Raw genomic sequence first — 17162 nt, 5'->3', positions numbered from 1 at the left:
CCTGATGCAGGCGGAGTCCACAGTCCAGTGATGTCACAGGAAGCGCTGATGTTTCCTGTTGATGATCACAGACATTCACTTCGGCCAATTGCGCTTTCTGCAGCGGATCTTCATCACATGTAGCGGCTCGGACATTGCGCTGCAGAGGAGCCCGGAGCGCTGAGGGTTAAGAGAGCGATCGTGCTGTGAGTACCGGGCTTTTCTTGGCTTCTCTGCTCAGTGCACTGCCGGAGTCTCCTGACACCTGATGATCGGCCCCTCTGCTGCTCAGCTGGCTGCTTCGTGCTGATGCGCCGACTGTCGCACGACTTGCGTTGTCTCTGTCACTAGGTGAATGCCTGCCTCAGTGGTGTCTGTCACCTGGTGACTGCCTGCCTCAGTGGTGTCTGTCACTAGGCGACTGCCTGCCTCAGTGGTGTCTGTCACCTGGCGACTGCCTGCCTCAGTGGTGTCTGTCACCTGGTGACTGCCTGGCTCAGTGGTGTCTGTCACCTGGTGACTGCCTGCCTCAGTGGTGTCTGTCACTAGGTGAATGCCTGCCTCAGTGGTGTCTGTCACCTGGCGACTGCCTGCCTCAGTGGTGTCTGTCACCTGGTGACTGCCTGCCTCAGTGGTGTCTGTCACTAGGTGAATGCCTGCCTCAGGGGTGTCTGTCACTAGGTGAATGCCTGGCTCAGTGGTGTCTGTCACCTGGCGACTGCCTGGCTCAGTGGTGTCTGTCACCTGGTGACTGCCTGCCTCAGTGGTGTCTGTCACTAGGTGACTGCCTGGCTCAGTGGTGTCTGTCACCTGGTGACTGCCTGGCTCAGTGGTGTCTGTCACCTGGTGACTTGCCTGGCTCAGGGGTGTCTGTCACCTGATGAATTGCCTGGCTCAGTGGTGTCTGTCACTAGGTGAATGCCTGGCTCAGTGGTGTCTGTCACCTGGCGACTGCCTGGCTCAGTGGTGTCTGTCACCTGGTGACTGCCTGCCTCAGTGGTGTCTGTCACCTGGTGACTGCCTGGCTCAGTGGTGTCTGTCACCTGGTGACTGCCTGGCTCAGTGGTGTCTGTCACCTGGTGACTTGCCTGGCTCAGGGGTGTCTGTCACCTGGTGAATGCCTGCCTCAGGGGTGTCTGTCACCTGATGAATTGCCTGGCTCAGTGGTGTCTGTCACCTGGTGCATGCCTGGCAGTGGATTCTCGTGGGTCTGATGAGACTAGTGCTGCCATAGATCCTTGTGATGACTTGCAGTGCTTTATTTTCATTGTCGGCGTCCCGTGGGTGAGAGGAAATGTCCTGTACAGACTGAATGTGTGACATGTAGGACAATGTTGTGGCCACAAGTGTCCTGAGCACCACAAGGCACAGGAGGCTCCTCCACTTTCCTGGTGCAAAAGTATTTTATTTATTTACAGGACATTTTTTAAGTCTAGGGTTAGTAGGCAGCCATGATGGCACGTGACATTTGCTTCATGATTTACTCACCAGGCCTCATTTACCAGATAACCATGGAGCCACCGGTCAGCTTACACAATCGCCTAAAGTCCCCCATACACATTAAGGCCTTATTCAGACGTCCGGTTTTCTCAGAATTGAAACCCATGATCATCCAGGGTGCTGTTCACATGTCCATGGTTTTTTTGCAGACCGTGATTCCCAATTTGTTTATTTTTCCACTACGTGAAGATCTCTGATGCCACACTGATGGCAACAATAGGCACTCTGATGAAACTCAGATCCAAAACACTGATGACCCTCTTACCATTCTTCACATATGTGAAAAGTCACTGATGTCTGAATGAGGCCTTACATTAACGTCAGCTGAAGCCGCCAGTGCTGATGGCTTATGTGTCAGTGTAATGCGAGCGCTCCTATGTGGGGAAGAGCAGAGAGAGAGCTGAACCATCTTCTGTCCAGCAGCTGACAGCTATCTAATGATCACTCACACGTCAATTACTGTGTGCAAGGGAGAATCACTAAGGCCGGGGTCACACTGGCGAGGAATACGGAAGAGTGAGAGGCGCTGAAAGCACGCATTAGACACGGACAAATGATTTTCTATGGGGTCCCTCGCACCAGCCGTATATTTCTCCTCAGTATCCTACTCTCCGTGCCACTCACAGCATGCTGCGATTGTCAGCGTACTGCGCCCGTAGTACGCCAATGCAAGTCTATGGGTGCGCAAAAAATACGGATTACACACGGACCACACATGTGACCTGCGAGAAATACGCACCCGGTGTCTTTTAGCAAAGCCGGCAATTCAGTGCGCTATACAGTAAACTCACACTGACAGTTTTAATAAAGAAACGAAAGAATAGATATAGACACATAGAATATATATATATATATATATATATGCATTCTATGTGTCTATATCTATTTCATTTCTTTATTAAAACTGTCATAGGGCTCCATTATATGTCCATTTTGCAAGCCTGCGAGAAAATCTCGCCATGCGGATTACATACGGATGCTGACATGCGCAAAATACGCGACCACACCTTGATTACGGATGACATACGGAGCACTGTTTAGGGGTCTGTCATCCGTATTACGCATGTAAAATACTGACCGTATTTTGCGCAGGTTAGTGTGACCCCGGCCTAAATCTTCAAGAAGATACACTACAATAAAGTACAGAATTAAAATGACTAATTTAATAATCAATTTAAAAATATATAGTATACATAAATGTGAATAAAACTCCAGGGAGATAGTAAGCACAATTAAGCATGTAGAGGGAGAGGAGATGGGTACATAAAGATAATAAATCTAACAAAAAATATACCTAGACACTATGTCCATGACCGCTTACCAGTCTGAGAATACCAGCGCTCAGCTGTCTGTTATAGCTTGGCTGGTTGTCAAAAATGGGGGGACCACATACCGTTTTTTAAAATTAATTTATTTAAAAAATTTTAAAAAACGGCTTCTGGACCCCTCTAACCAACCATGATAAAGCGGACAGCTGAGGGTTGCAGCCCGCAGCTGTCAGTTTTGTCATGCTGATTATCAAAAATAGAACAGACCCCAGGTAATTTTTTTTTATCATTTATTTATAGCGCTAGCTGATGAATACTCCTGTCAGCAGCACCTGCTTTTGCTGTTATCAGTGACAGCAGTCGTAGGCTGATGGGAGTAGTGCTCACAACAGCCAACACCTCTGTGACTGGCAGAAAACTTTTACAGCCGGTCACAGCTGCTGGCTCATGCTGTCATCTGACAGTGTGGGAGCCGCCATTCTCTGAACGGCGGTAATCTTAGCGCTGATCAGAGGCAGTGTTTGCCATGCTATCATGCAACGTTGAACGCCTGATGATCAGGGTGCCGAACCCGAACAGTAAAACAGACTTCCTTTAGAAGTTGGTGTTCTGTGCGGACCCTGAGCTTCACTGTAAGGCCGGGGTCACACTAACCGACGCAAAATACGGTCAGTATTTTACATGCGTAATACGGATGAATGGCCCCTAAACAGTGCTCCGTATGTCATCCGTAATCAAGGTGTGGTCGCGTATTTTGCGCATGTCAGCATCCGTATGTAATCCGTATGTAATCCGTATGGCGAGATTTTCTCGCAGGCTTGCAAAATGAACATATAATGGAGCCCTATGACAGGGTTTCTAACACAAACCAAAGAATAGATATAGACACATAGAATGCATATATATATATATATGTATTCTATGTGTCTATATCTATTCTTTTGTTTCTTTATTAAACCTGTCAGTGTGAGTTTACTGTATCGCGCACTGAATTGTCGGCTTTGCTAAAAGACACCTGGTGCGTATTTCTCGCAGGTCACACGTGTGGTCCATGTGTAATCCGTATTTTTTGCGCACCCATAGACTTGCATGGGCGTAGTACGCTGACAATCGCAGCATGCTGCGATTGGCACGGAGCGTAGAATACGGATGAGAAATATACGGCTGGTGCGAGGGACCCCATAGAGAGTCATTGGTCCGTGTCTAATGCGTACTTTTAGCGCCTCTCACTCGGCCGTATTTCTCGCCAGTGTGACCCCGGCCTTAGACTTCACCCATCACTACATGTCACCAATTTTCTAAGTAAATATATTTCTAAAGGTGTTCTTGATATGAAATTATCACCAGATGTTGTTAAGAACCCATCCAATCCACACAGGTAAAGAAATCAAACTATAGATGTCCATAAATTAAGATGTGTGTAATAATGAACAATGAAACATGGAAAAAGTTTTGAACACGTGAAGAAAGAAACTGATCAGCAATTTAGAAAGCAATCCTGCCACTTAGCGTAAATAATGTCAGCTGGGTCACTACACCTATCCCCTGGAAGAAGCGTAAGCTAAACAGCGTAGGGGTCGGGGAAGTGCGGCTGTCATTTTGTCTGCTGCAGGTGTCCTGGCTACAGAAACCATCTGAGGTGGAGATTGCACTTTTAATTTGTGCTGTTAGCATTTCTCGTATATTGAGTAGCTTTCCTCTTTCACTTTCTTGCAGGGGAAAACGTGTTGTTTAGGGCTGTGAACATTTATTGGGATCTCGCTCATGCAGCTATTTTTGTGGATGCTGCTTTATAATGCACTTTATTTATTGTATTAGCAGGTTTCTCTGATTTTTATACACTACATTTACCATTGGGTTACTACTCACTTGGCCCATAGGTAATTATTTGCAAGCAGTCATAGTTCTACATCATTTCTGTATCCGGGAACCTGTGGCAACTCGGCCATATTTTCTACACCTCCTCCTATTGGAGGCCTTTTTTTCACCCATTTTTGTATATTTGTGAATTATTATTGTATTAATAGATAATATTATTTTATCTTAAGCTAGAATCTTTTTGTTCTCTGCGGCAATGTTCATAGCTGCCAGGGATTGTTTATGTTAATACTTTGTTGGAAGTTTCTAGCATCCTATGTGTTGTTTTAGGGACATCCTGATTAAAGAAAAAAGCTTTGCCTGAGCTGAAGACATTTAGGAAAAGATCCTTTCGCCTTCCCAAGAGCAATCTCCTCAATACAGAGGGAAAGAAAAGACAGGTTGGTAGGGAGGTACCCCAAAGGGGGACAGGGTAGAAACATTTTTGTCTCCCAGAACCGATGACAGAATAGTAGGAGGTCGTCTTTCAGAGTTCCTCCCTCAATTGCCCACAATTTGCCCAAACCTATGGATTTTAAAGTCTGAAGGAGTAAAGATGTAGTTCTCCTCCTATCCTCCTCGAAGACTGAGAATAACTCACCTTTCTTCTCCGAAATAACAAAGCTCCCTGGCATCCGGTCTCAAAGGGTTACTCTCTTCGGGAGTAGTCTCTCCAGCTCTAGAGGCAGAAAGAATCAGATCATTACCATCTGCTTTTCCTGATTAAAAAAAGTGGCGTCTTCAGAATCATCATAAACTTAAAGCCTCTGAACAAATACATAGTTTACAGAAGGTTCAAGATGGAGTCCATCAAGTCTACTGTCCCCCTGATAGGACAGAACTTCAACATGACAACCATTAATTTACTGAAGCGCCTATTATCATATCCCCATCTATCCAGTCTATCGAAAATTTCTAAGATTTGTGGTCACCCAGGGAAAAAAAATACTGCATTTCCAGTTCAACATTATGCCATTTGGAATATCGTCAGCACGTCGAGTCTTTACAAAGATCATGGCGGAAGTAGTAACACATGATGGAAGAAAATGTGCATAATCCCTTATCTTGACAAGTTCATACTCGTGGCTCCATCTGTACCACTGCTCACAGAACATTTACAGAAGAAAATTCAAATTTTGACGTCCCTAAGATTTCTGGTGAACCATCAGAAGTCAGACTTAGTCCCTTCCTCTACAAAAACCTTTGTAGGTATCCTACTGGACAAGAATCCTTCTTACCAAAGGAGAAACAAATCCAGCTAAGATCCAATTAGCCTTCCTTCGGGGCCAGAAATCAGTGTCCGTAAGATTTGCAATGTCAGTCCTAGGATCCATGACATCATGTATTCAGGCAGTAACATGGACCCAGACCCATACCAGAATTCTACAAACTTGCATCTCTTCAAATTAGTACAGATCCCTGAAATCCGTAAACAGGAAAATTCAGGTGCCCAATCTAGTAAAGTCCTCTCTAACTTGGTGGCTCAATCCAGGGAACCTAAAGAGAGGAGTCCCCTGGACCCAGAATTCTCTATCAGTGGATGCCAGCAAAAGAGGATAAGGAGCTATAATTTCCTATGCTTCCTTCCTTCCATCTCCGTCATCAGGGATGTTCAAGGCACGAAGACTTCAAAGCAGTCTCAAAGAGAATCTTTTCTTGGGCAGAAGAACATGTTCTCTCTCTATCTTCTCTTTGTATAAGAGGCTCCGCCAACATCCAGGCCACCTTTCTGAGCAGAAGAAAGATGCATCCAGACGAATGGAGCCTAAATATAGGTTTTCACTACCTGCCTTCATTTGAACCCATGTCCTCGATAGACTTATACAAACTATCCTGGAAAACAGTCTTCCTAGTAGCAGTTACCACAGCCAGGAGAATGGGTGAACGTCTGACCCTCTGTCAAAGAACCCTTCTCCCGTTCTTCAGGCTATTGACCCTCTCTAATGTTAGTCGTTGGTATTTTTCCCGTGGTGCTGTTGTGAAGAGTAAGTTGAGAAAATAGAGTTAGAATTACTGGTAATTTGGCTTCTAAAAGTCCTTCATGACAGCATGGGTAATTTCCTCCCCTTTCTTTGCTATTTCTTATATTACTTTAAATTTGACCTCTTTCGTGTTTCCTGTCCCTATTTGAGTTGGGTGACATCCTCCTGTAGTGCTGTCGTGGAGGGTTTTTAGAAACCGAATTACCGGTAAGTCTATTTCTATTTTCACCCTCCATTTGGCCTCATAGCGCATCACACTTCAGCATGGGATATTAATTTGTGACTCTTGTGGCACATTTTCATTCAGCGTGAAATCCTAATATATAACTCCTACCGTAAATAGTCACTTTAGGATATAATACCACATGTAAAGCTGCATCAGACTTCTTACATGTGTATATTTTGCTTTAATAAGTGATTTGCATATACTGTTCTAATTTTTTTTCACATCCCATACTGCAGATTGAATTGTTCTATAGCCTCTCTGTGTGTTAATGAGACTGTGTGGTTATGACCAAGGGGATATTGTGCATTTCAACACCTATTTACCATGTTATTATTTATTGCGCATCTCGATAGCAATTTACCATGCGCTTTCTTTGTAATATCATGGGACTTCGTGCAGGGACTGAAGGATTTCTGTAGGTCAGATGGTTTATTAGTTTATTAATCTAATATCATTTGATACTTAAAGAGTAACTGCCGTTTTAATTTTTATTTCATAAATCAATAGTGTGCATGAAAATAATAGATTTTGTCAGAGAAATCGGCTTCTTTCTCTGCCAGAATTGATCAGTCATTACCTCCGAACTGAGAAGGCTGGTGACGTGTATTCAGTGAGGACACATTTTCCCATTACTGGGACAGGAGATGGCGGCTGCTCTGGACACACCTCTATGTAGACGGGAGGAGGAGCTCTGCTTCTAGCTCCTCCCTTCTACATAGAATCTCAGCAGCAGCAGCCGCCATCTCCTGTCCCAGTAATGGGAAAGTGTGTCCTCACTGAATACACACGTCACCAGCCTTCTCAGTTCGGAGGTAATGACTGATCAATTCTGGCAGAGAAAGAAGCCGATTTCTCTGACAAAATCTATTATTTTCATGCACACTATTGATTTATGAAATAAAAATTAGAATAACGGTTACTCTTTAAATTACTTAACAACAGAGAACAATATTCCTTTATATCCCTGGGACTACCTTCCCGAGGTGCAAGCATTTATATTCTTGTGTGATACACAATTACTATCTTTACACATCGTTACTCTGGGATTGTGCGCCCCATAGAGGAACGTTGTGATATATGATTTTTTGATTATTTACATATGCTGGTGTCTTTTGGGACTGTGCGTTCCATAGCGGAACACTGGGTAATGGAACTCATCCCTGATTGCCACACATAACAACAAGGCGAATGTCTGGCTTGCCGGTCTTTCGGGACTATGCTTTCCACAGTGGAACGCTATATAATGGGACTATGCGTTCAAAAGTGAAATGCTGTGAAATGTGATTCTGGTCTATTCGTTTTCTGCATTCTATGGTGAAACGCAATCCTGGAACTTCCGGATTACAAACTCGTCCTGGATTGGTCCACATAACAACATGACAAATCTCTAACTTGTGAGTCTGCCAATGATTGGGCTTATTAAACAATACTCCGGAAATACTTTCAGGAATCAGTGTATGTGCACAAACAGAATCTCTATTTGAAAAAGGTAACATTAACATTCAGGTGTTGTACTACACCTTTGATTGGGTAATGGAACATATAAATAGAGGACTTTGGTCAGATAGACACATCCCCCCTAAGGAAGAAAATGTGCGAAACGCACGTCACAGCGCGGGTACTTGGTGACTGATTTACATAATTATTCATCTAGTTTCATGGCTGCACGATCTAATATAATTTTGGCTTAAATAATTTATATGCTATGAAGTATATAAATAATATTAAGGCATTGGAAGTGTGAACATATAACCCTTAAAAAGTATGTTTATTAGAATAAATGTAAAAACAACATCACAAAAAAACCTAAGTGCAGAAAAATGTGATAGACTTACTGATAATACAAACCATATGTTTCATATGTGACTACTGTGATGCATCATATTCTTTAAAGGGAACCTGTCTCCTCATTTTGCCGCCATAAGATGCGGCCACTGCCTTTCAGGTCTTATCTACAGCATTCTATAATGCGGTCCGGTCCGATGGGCGTCGCAGATCCAGATTTGGCGACTTCCATCTTCATGCGATGTTGTCATCTTCCTTGCTTCGTGTCGTGGCTCCTGCGCAGGCGTACTGATCTGCCCTGTTGAGTTTATAAGCCAGACACTGTGCATTACCTGTGTGTGACCAGCGCCCTGTACAATCAGATACTCCTCAGTATTTTGCACCTATATTGCTGCCATCTTTATCACAAGGCTTTCGTGAATACTGGGATTGCATTAGTGCAGAGGCCTGGACAGGTAGGCGCTGCAATCCCTTTGTGTGGTATTATTTTTTTGAATTTTTGGAGGATTCTTCGTTCTCTTTTTGTGGTTTGTATATGCTATTAAGCATGAGGTAATAGGTATATACATGCACTTGTACTTTTTTATATGTATACATGAATTTTCTTTTTTTTAATCATAATTCATTATTTATTTATACTCCTATATAGTGTCTAGTTACATTTTTTGTTGGATTTACTATCTTTGTGTACTCCTCTCCTCTCCCTGTTTATTTGTGCTTACTTTCGCCCTGGAATTATTTTCCTATATGTATAATACGTATTTTTTTATTGATTAATAAACTAGCCATCTTAATTCTTAAGTGTGGTGTATCTTCCCTTAGGTTCATCAGTTTTTTCCTTTCAAGTTCTGTCTACGTTTTTCACAGATTTCGTACCTCTTATATTCAATGTTGCTTTTCACATGTCCCTGTATTTTTGTGGGATGCGTAGTCTGCACTAAGACATGAAGGTGTGTCCGAATCAAACTCACTAATCCATGGGTCTGTAAAAAAAATTCAGGCTGCATTCGGCTGCCATCCGGGTGCCATCTGTGGATTGTCTTTTTTTTTTTTTTTTTTTCCCCTTACTGATAGGAAAAGCTTAACGACAACCTGTCATGTAAAATAAGACTTTTGACCTGCAGGTATGGGGATAATCGGCTAATAGCGTCCTGGTAGTGTGCAGCGCTGACACTGAGTTGCCTCGCTACCTAAAGAAAATGAACTTTATTTCTCTCGTTCACTTTCTGGTCATAGGGGCAGCGCCGGCGTGGTTTCAGTCACAGCTCTAGGTTTAGATGGCGGTGGCTCTAACTGCGCCCCCGGCACTGACTGACAGCAGGATCATCATTAGATCAGTCACTGCTGGGGGAATGAGATGCAGAAACTGTCCTGGTGCCACCCCTATCACTGGCACCGAAAGGTGCTGGGGTAAATAAAGTTAGCTTCCTCCCAGCAGTCGGGCTCTCAGTGCCAGAGCCGCACTTTGTCACAACACTATTACCTGCAGATTATCCCCATAGTTTCTGAGCCAAAACACTGATGAACAGCAGTCTGTTTTTGGCATGTGAGAAAAATCACTGGCATCTAATGAGCCTTAGGGCCATAGCTCGGCCCTGTGTTATTCTATGGGGAAGTGCAGATCTGCCATTATTTTCTCATGCCGATTCTGCATCTGAGAATCAGATCACACTCACCCATACAAGTCTATGGGTGCGTATGAAACATCCGAGTGCAGTCTGACAGCCGCGGACTCAGACAATGGAGAAGATGGAGAAATTAAATTCTACATCATCTCTGCACCTGTCATATGATTCTCTCATGAGAGAACCAGATCAGGCGCCTATCACACTCGGAACACACTTCAGACTCGCATCAGACTCGCATCACACATCAGACTCGCATCACACATCAGACTCGGATCAGACTCGCATCACACATCAGACTCGCATCAGACTCGCATCACACATCAGACTCGGATCAGACTCGCATCACACATCAGACTCGCATCAGACTCGCATCACACATCAGACTCGCATCAGACTCGCATCACACATCAGACTCGCATCAGACTCGCATCACACATCAGACTCGCATCAGACTCGCATCACACATCAGACTCGCATCAGACTCGCATCACACATCAGACTCGCATCAGACTCGCATCACACATCAGACTCGCATCAGACTCGCATCACACATCAGACTCGCATCAGACTCGCATCACACATCAGACTCGCATCAGACTCGCATCACACATCAGACTCGGATCAGACTCGCATCACACATCAGACTCGCATCACACATCAGACTCGCATCACACATCAGACTCGGATCAGACTCGCATCACACATCAGACTCGGATCAGATGTAGATCACACTCAGATCAATTTGAGCCAAGTGTTGTTAGTATCATCAGCCCGATAATCTGGTATGAGATAATCTATGGCAGTGTTACAGTATATGAGGGGGTTAGAAAAAGACGCCAATGTGATCTGCTAATTCTGCAGATGCATGAGGCACAAAAGAGTAAATTGGATAATAATCACACTTGTACAATTAGGGTTAAATGTATGGATTATAGTCTGCACCATGTGTTTTTTCTTCTGCTGATATGGCGCACAGAAGAAGAAGTACCTGACCTTCACTGTGCATGCGCAACGGGTTGGGGGGTCTGTACCTCTTGTCTCTCTTTTTTTGCTCTTTTTTTATCTATCTGCTAATCTGATTTATCACCAAACCTTTTGACTGAGGGTCCTGGGTTCTGTGTCTCTCAAAATATTTTGCCATCAAGGATCAGGAGAAATGCGGAGGCAAAGTAGGGGGTCTGCGGAACTTGTGTCATTATGGTCTATGAGGATTACAGAGACAACAAAGCACATGCTATGATTAAGGCGCTCATGTCATTCATCACAGCAGCTCTTCTCCAATAAAAAGCCTCAGTGTGACATTTTAACACTTTAGTTTGAGGAACTTTTAGTAACATTTTTTTTATAATAAATACTCCGTCTGTAATGTTTCCTGCTCAGGGGGGGCTGATGATTTCTGAATATAATAAAGGGGAGGGAAAGAGGCAGGAGGTAAAGGATGAGGACAGGAGTGGGGTACAGGTAAAACCACACTGTTTCCTCATTATCCATCAAGAAGACCACGCTTAATATAAATTCTCTAATACTTACGCTATACAGTCAGTACAGGAGATATAGAAAATACAGCGAGATTCATAGTATCAGAAGTCAGAGTGATCATGTAATAGTAATATGAATCAAAATCACTTTTTTTCTTCTCTCTCTCTCTCTCTCTCTCTCTCTCGTTATGGCAGAATGTTTAGAGCAAGATTTAAAGGGGAAATTGGTTGGTAATCTACCCATATGGACCAAACATTAGAGAAATGTTCAAAAGTGTCTGTTCTTGCAGCCTCAATATGCTCATATAGCATAATGTATTGCTTCTACTTTTACCTTCATGCTTGATAAGACTGGGGTTTTCCATTCAGAGGCAATATGAATCCGTGAGGCCATAGTTATGTAATTTATTAACCTGTTGGTCTTGTTAGAGACACCTCTGGGCTTATCACCAAAAAGTAAAACCCTAAAAACCAAGTTGGACAGACCTACCAATTGTGTTATTAATTAGAGTGTTGACATTGTGCCTAAAGGTTTTCACTTGTGGACAAGTCCACCTAATTTGTTTTATATCCCCTGGTGTATCACATCCTCTGAAACATCTATCCGTGACATTGGAATATATCTTGTGTATTTTTGTTGGGGCATAAGTCTGATTACTATATTTTGATAACGTATCACAACAATGATACCATATATCAAAAGACATTGTAAATTCCAGGTCTTCTTCCCATTGCACCATGAATCCCATTTTCTTATTCTTTGGCGGGAGGGGGGCAATTAAAGATTAAGTAGTGAGATTGTCCCATGCCCAAAAGGATCATGAAGGCATTTTTGGGTTATTAAATATAGATAATAGTGGAGAGGGATTAGATTGCAATTGGTACTGGAGTCTTGAGTTTTCTCCATAATGTTAGCATCTGAAAGGTGTATGGGGCCATTGTTGCCGTATTAGGAAGCAATGGGTTTATCAACCACATAAGGCCCGAAATAGAAAACGGGGCTAGGATTGATGACTCTAGTTTTACCTATCTAGGCACATTACTAAGTGAAGAAACTGTAGTTAAATGGGCGAGTTGTGTAGCTTTAAAATGCAAAGCAAAGTTTAGAAGAGGCATGCCTCCTAGTTTTCTGTGGATAAACATTGTTCATAGGGCATGTCTAGGGCGTTTACCTTGCCATACAAATTTTGAGGTCATTGAGTCAATTTTGGTAAATATTTTGTTATGTATTACTATGGGAAGGTATCTAAATAAGAAGAGACAACTAGGAGGTGCTACCTTTTCTATGGAATGTGCCCTAACCATGATAGAGACAGGGTTTACCATTTGGTAAGGTTGTCAAATAACGTCTCTATCAATGGGTTATAATTCCATTTAAATAAGGTTGATAAGTAGTAAGGTTAAAGGAGTTTGTCCACTACTAGGATAAAACGCTTCTTGAACTAAATGTTTGGCCCCGATAGAATAAAAATACCTACACTCGCCTCCCGTGCTGGTGCCGTTGCAGCAGTGTCAACACTCATGGTCTCAGAGCTTAGGTGTGCTGAAATAACACATGGTGCCTGATGACCAATCAGCGATGGCGTAACTGTCCCCGCCGTGGTACGGACTGAACATGAAGAGGAAGTCAGAGATCAGCTGCAACCCAGACTTTCTCTTCTTGTTCAAGCCGTAAGATGTCGGAGACAGTGTCATCAGCGCTGATTGGGTGCCGGGCCATGTTTTTTTTTTTTTACTTTGCCACCCTCCTGCTTGCTTCATTGCTCCCCGGCATTGCACTCCTGCGCAGGCGTACTTCTCTGCCCTGTTGAGTAAAGTACTTCAGTGCGCAGGCGCTGGGCCTCACTGACCTTTCCCAGTGCCTGTGCACTGCAGTACTTTGGTCTGCCCTCAACAGGACAGATAAGTATGCCTGCACAGGAGCGCGATAACATGGAGCAATTAAGCAACAGGAGGGCGGCATCTCATGAAGATGGGAGGCGCCAGACCCGGACCTGTGACACCTATCAGACCGGACTGCCCCTCGGTAAGTATAATGAAACTTATTTTTGTTATCTTTCAGGTTGGACCAGGGGCTTATCTACAGTATTATAGAATGCTGTAGATAAGCACTGAAAGGCCGTATCTTATATCGGCCAAAACTGCTGACAGGTTCGCTTAAATGTAGATTCTAAAAAAAAATTATATTAGGTGTGGTGAAGGAGTTTGCGGTTTAGAATTATGTTTTTGGTAGTATGTGTGAAAAGTATTATACACACTGCTCAAAAACATAAAGGAAACATTTAAACAACACAATGTAAAGCCCCCGTCACACACAGCGATCTCGCTAGCGAGATCGGTGCTGAGTCACAAGTTTTGTGACGCAACAGCGATCTCACCAGCGAGATCGCTGTGTGTGACACTTATCAGCGACTGGCCCCCCTGCCGGGTATCGCTGATCGTGCTCGAATGGCCTGGACGTTTTTTTGATTGCTGGTGTCCCGCTGGCCAGCACGCATCGCTGCATGTGGCAGGCGGGAGACCAGCGAGCTGGAGCCTGGTAACCAAGGTAAACATCGGGTTTCTAAGCGCCGCGTGGTATCTTAATGTACACTGCGAGTAACTAAATGACGTGCGTCGCTTGTTACCCGCGTGTCGCTGGTGCTGATTGTTGGTGAAGCTGCCTGTTTGGCAGCTCACCAGCGATCCTGACAAGTTCATATCGTTGTCGCGATCGCTGGTGAGTCGCTATGTGTGACGGGGCCCTAACTCCAAGTCAATCACACTACTGTGAAATCATCCTGTTCAGTTATGTAGCATCACCGAATGTGAATCAATTTCTCCTGCTGTTGTGCAAATGGAACAAACAGGTATAAATGATCGACAATTAACAAGACAACCCTTATAAAGGAGTGCTTCTGCATGAGACCATTTCTCTGTTCGCTTCCTTTTTGGCTGCTGTTTTGGTCACTTTTGCACTTTGTCATTGCTCTCACCCCTAGAGGTACAGTAGCATGAACGGTTCCTGCATTATGAAGTCATTGATGCTATGGACTGGCCTGCCCGTTCCCCAGATCTCAATCCAATCGAGCACATCTGGGACATCATGTCTCATTCCATCCACCAACGTTGTACCACAGACTGTCCAGGAGTTGGCTGATTCTTTAATCCATCTCTGGGAGGAGATCCTTCAGGAGAACATCCACCGCCTCATTAGGAGCATGCCCAGGTGTTGTAGGGAGGTGATACAGGCACGTGGAGACCACACACACACTACTGAGGATCATTTCCTTGTCTTGAGGCATTTCTTCTGAAGTTGGATCAGCCTGTAATTTGATCTTCCACTTTGATATTGAGTATCATTTAAATCCAGACCTCCATAAGATATTAATCTTGATTTTCAATGATTTGTATGTTTTATTGTTCTCCACATATTCCTCTATGTAATGAAAAAAGATTTACAACTGGAATATTTCATTCAGTAATACCTAGGATGTGGTATTTTAGTGTTCCCTGCATTTTTTTTGAGAAGGGGAAAATAAACATGAAGAAAGGAAAGAGCAATATAACAGTTATATCCTTGCTGTGTAGTCACAGTTACTATCCTAAAAAAGGGCTCAAGCAGTAGCAAGGCATTATAAGTGTCACTAACACGATCCCTTTTAAGTACAAATAAGTAAGGGTCAAGCGAATAAATAATTGATGTAATTAAAGATAAATATGAAGAGAGAATGGAGCCAGAAATTGAAAGTCAAGATATGAAAATAAATAAAGAGATAATACAACCAGAGAAAGTATGAAACGTTATGTCATTCATAGTAATCTGTAAGGGAACATACCTGCCGTATGTTTCACTTTGGCTTCTTCTGCCCCAGAAGTTATAAAGTCCTGTGAAGCACCTGTGGGTCAAAACGCTCAACACACCCCTAGATGAGTTCATTCACCAGTTTAGTTTACAAAATGAAGTCACTTGTGGGAGTTTCTGTTGTTTTGATACCTCAATGGCTCTGCAAGTGAGACATGGTGTCTGCAGTTTATTCTATCCAAATACCAAATGGCGCTTCTTCCCGTCTGAACCCAAACAGCGATTTTTAACCACATGTGGCATATTGCCATGTTAGGTTAAATTGCATAATACATTTTAGAGTCCATATTTTCCCATCACCCCTTGTGAAAATAAAAAAAAAAAAATAATCAGCTAAACCAATATTAAGTAGAAAAATTTTTTTTTCATTTTTTTTCAGCTCACTTTGCCTTAATTCTTGTGTGGCACCTAAAGGGTTAACACATTTCCTAACAGCAGTTTAAAATAATTTGAGGGGTGCAGTTTTCAAATTCGTATCACTTCTGGAGGTCTTTCAATATATAAATCTTTTAGTCCTTTCAAACTTAATAGGTCATTAAAACATTGGATTTGGAAATGTCCATAAAAAAAGAAAAATTGCTGCTAAATTTAAACTGACAAAGTAGACATATGGAAAGTGTTATTTATTAACTATTTTCTGTGATACTACTGAGCATTATAATTTTGAAAATTTCTAGTTTTTCTATATTTTCATACAATTTTCAGATATTTTCCCAAAAAAGACGTAAAACATATCGACTTAAATTTACTGCTAACGTGAAGTATAAGGTGTCATGAACAAACTTTCTCAGAATCACCAGGATATATAGAAGCATTCCAGAAGTTATTACCACATAATGTTACACTGGTCAGAATTGAAAAATGGGGCTTGGCCAGTGAGCTCAAAATTTGCTCTGTCACTAAGGGGTTAAACAACTACAGTGCAGTTGGTCAATCCTAAAGGTTAATAAACCTGAAAATTGTAAGAACGTAAAAGTGAGGTTTTGTCTTTTTTAGGGCAGAGACAGACTGCTCTATAACTCGTGTGAGGATCGCATCGTAAACCTCGTACTGGGTGTCTGCTCTTCTGACTTGAGCATGACAGCTGCACAGAAAAACATCACGCTGTCATGCTCAGGTCAGGAGAGGTGCAGGTATAGTCTGTGCAGTGCAGTGCGACATGCTCAGGTCACGAGAGGTGCAGGTCTGGTCCGTGCAGTGCAATGTGGTCATTGCACAAGTTGCAGTCCTGCTCATCGTTATTGGCACACTTGAAGTGTGAGTACATACTAGTGTCAAATATCTCCTGAAATAAGTTAAACGTTTTTTTTGTATAGTGCACTCCTGTTAAACACAAAAGACCAAATGATACACAATAATTTAAAAACAATTGGTGGGAAAAATAGAAATACCTAAAGCTTGCTGTGACACTGGTATTGGCATACTGTACATTAAGTCAGTATGGAAATACATTTTGACTCACCTGTGGCAAATCAAAAATGAGAATCACCTATGATTGTCAGTGCCCATGTGACATGAATTAGCCAATGAATGATGTCAGCAGTGTTTTTAAAAAGCCACATGGTAGGCCCTTTTCCTTTGTAACAATGGTGAAGACAAATAAGCTGTCTGAGGA

The 17162-nt window shown here is 42.9% G+C and overlaps 1 protein-coding gene across 2 annotated transcripts in view; it reads left to right on the top strand.

Annotated features, from left to right (window-relative positions):
- The window catches only part of CALCRL (calcitonin receptor like receptor), a 325809-nt gene that overhangs the window by 16346 nt on the left and 292301 nt on the right, over positions 1-17162 (top strand). Inside the window, exon 1 of one of the 2 annotated variants that reach the window (XM_073558078.1) lies at positions 48-185. The exons of the other annotated variant lie outside the window; for it this stretch is intronic. The gene's annotated coding sequence lies outside the window, so the exon portion shown is untranslated. Of the gene's footprint in view, positions 1-47; positions 186-17162 lie in introns of those variants that run through there. 2 annotated transcript variants of the gene reach the window in all.

The sequence above is a fragment of the Dendrobates tinctorius genome, unplaced genomic scaffold, assembly GCF_039654945.1.
Source record: "Dendrobates tinctorius isolate UK_male_01 unplaced genomic scaffold, ASM3965494v1 ptg000254l, whole genome shotgun sequence".
In the NCBI taxonomy this organism is placed as follows: Eukaryota; Metazoa; Chordata; class Amphibia; order Anura; family Dendrobatidae; genus Dendrobates; species Dendrobates tinctorius.
This window is presented reverse-complemented; position numbering and strand designations above follow the sequence as displayed.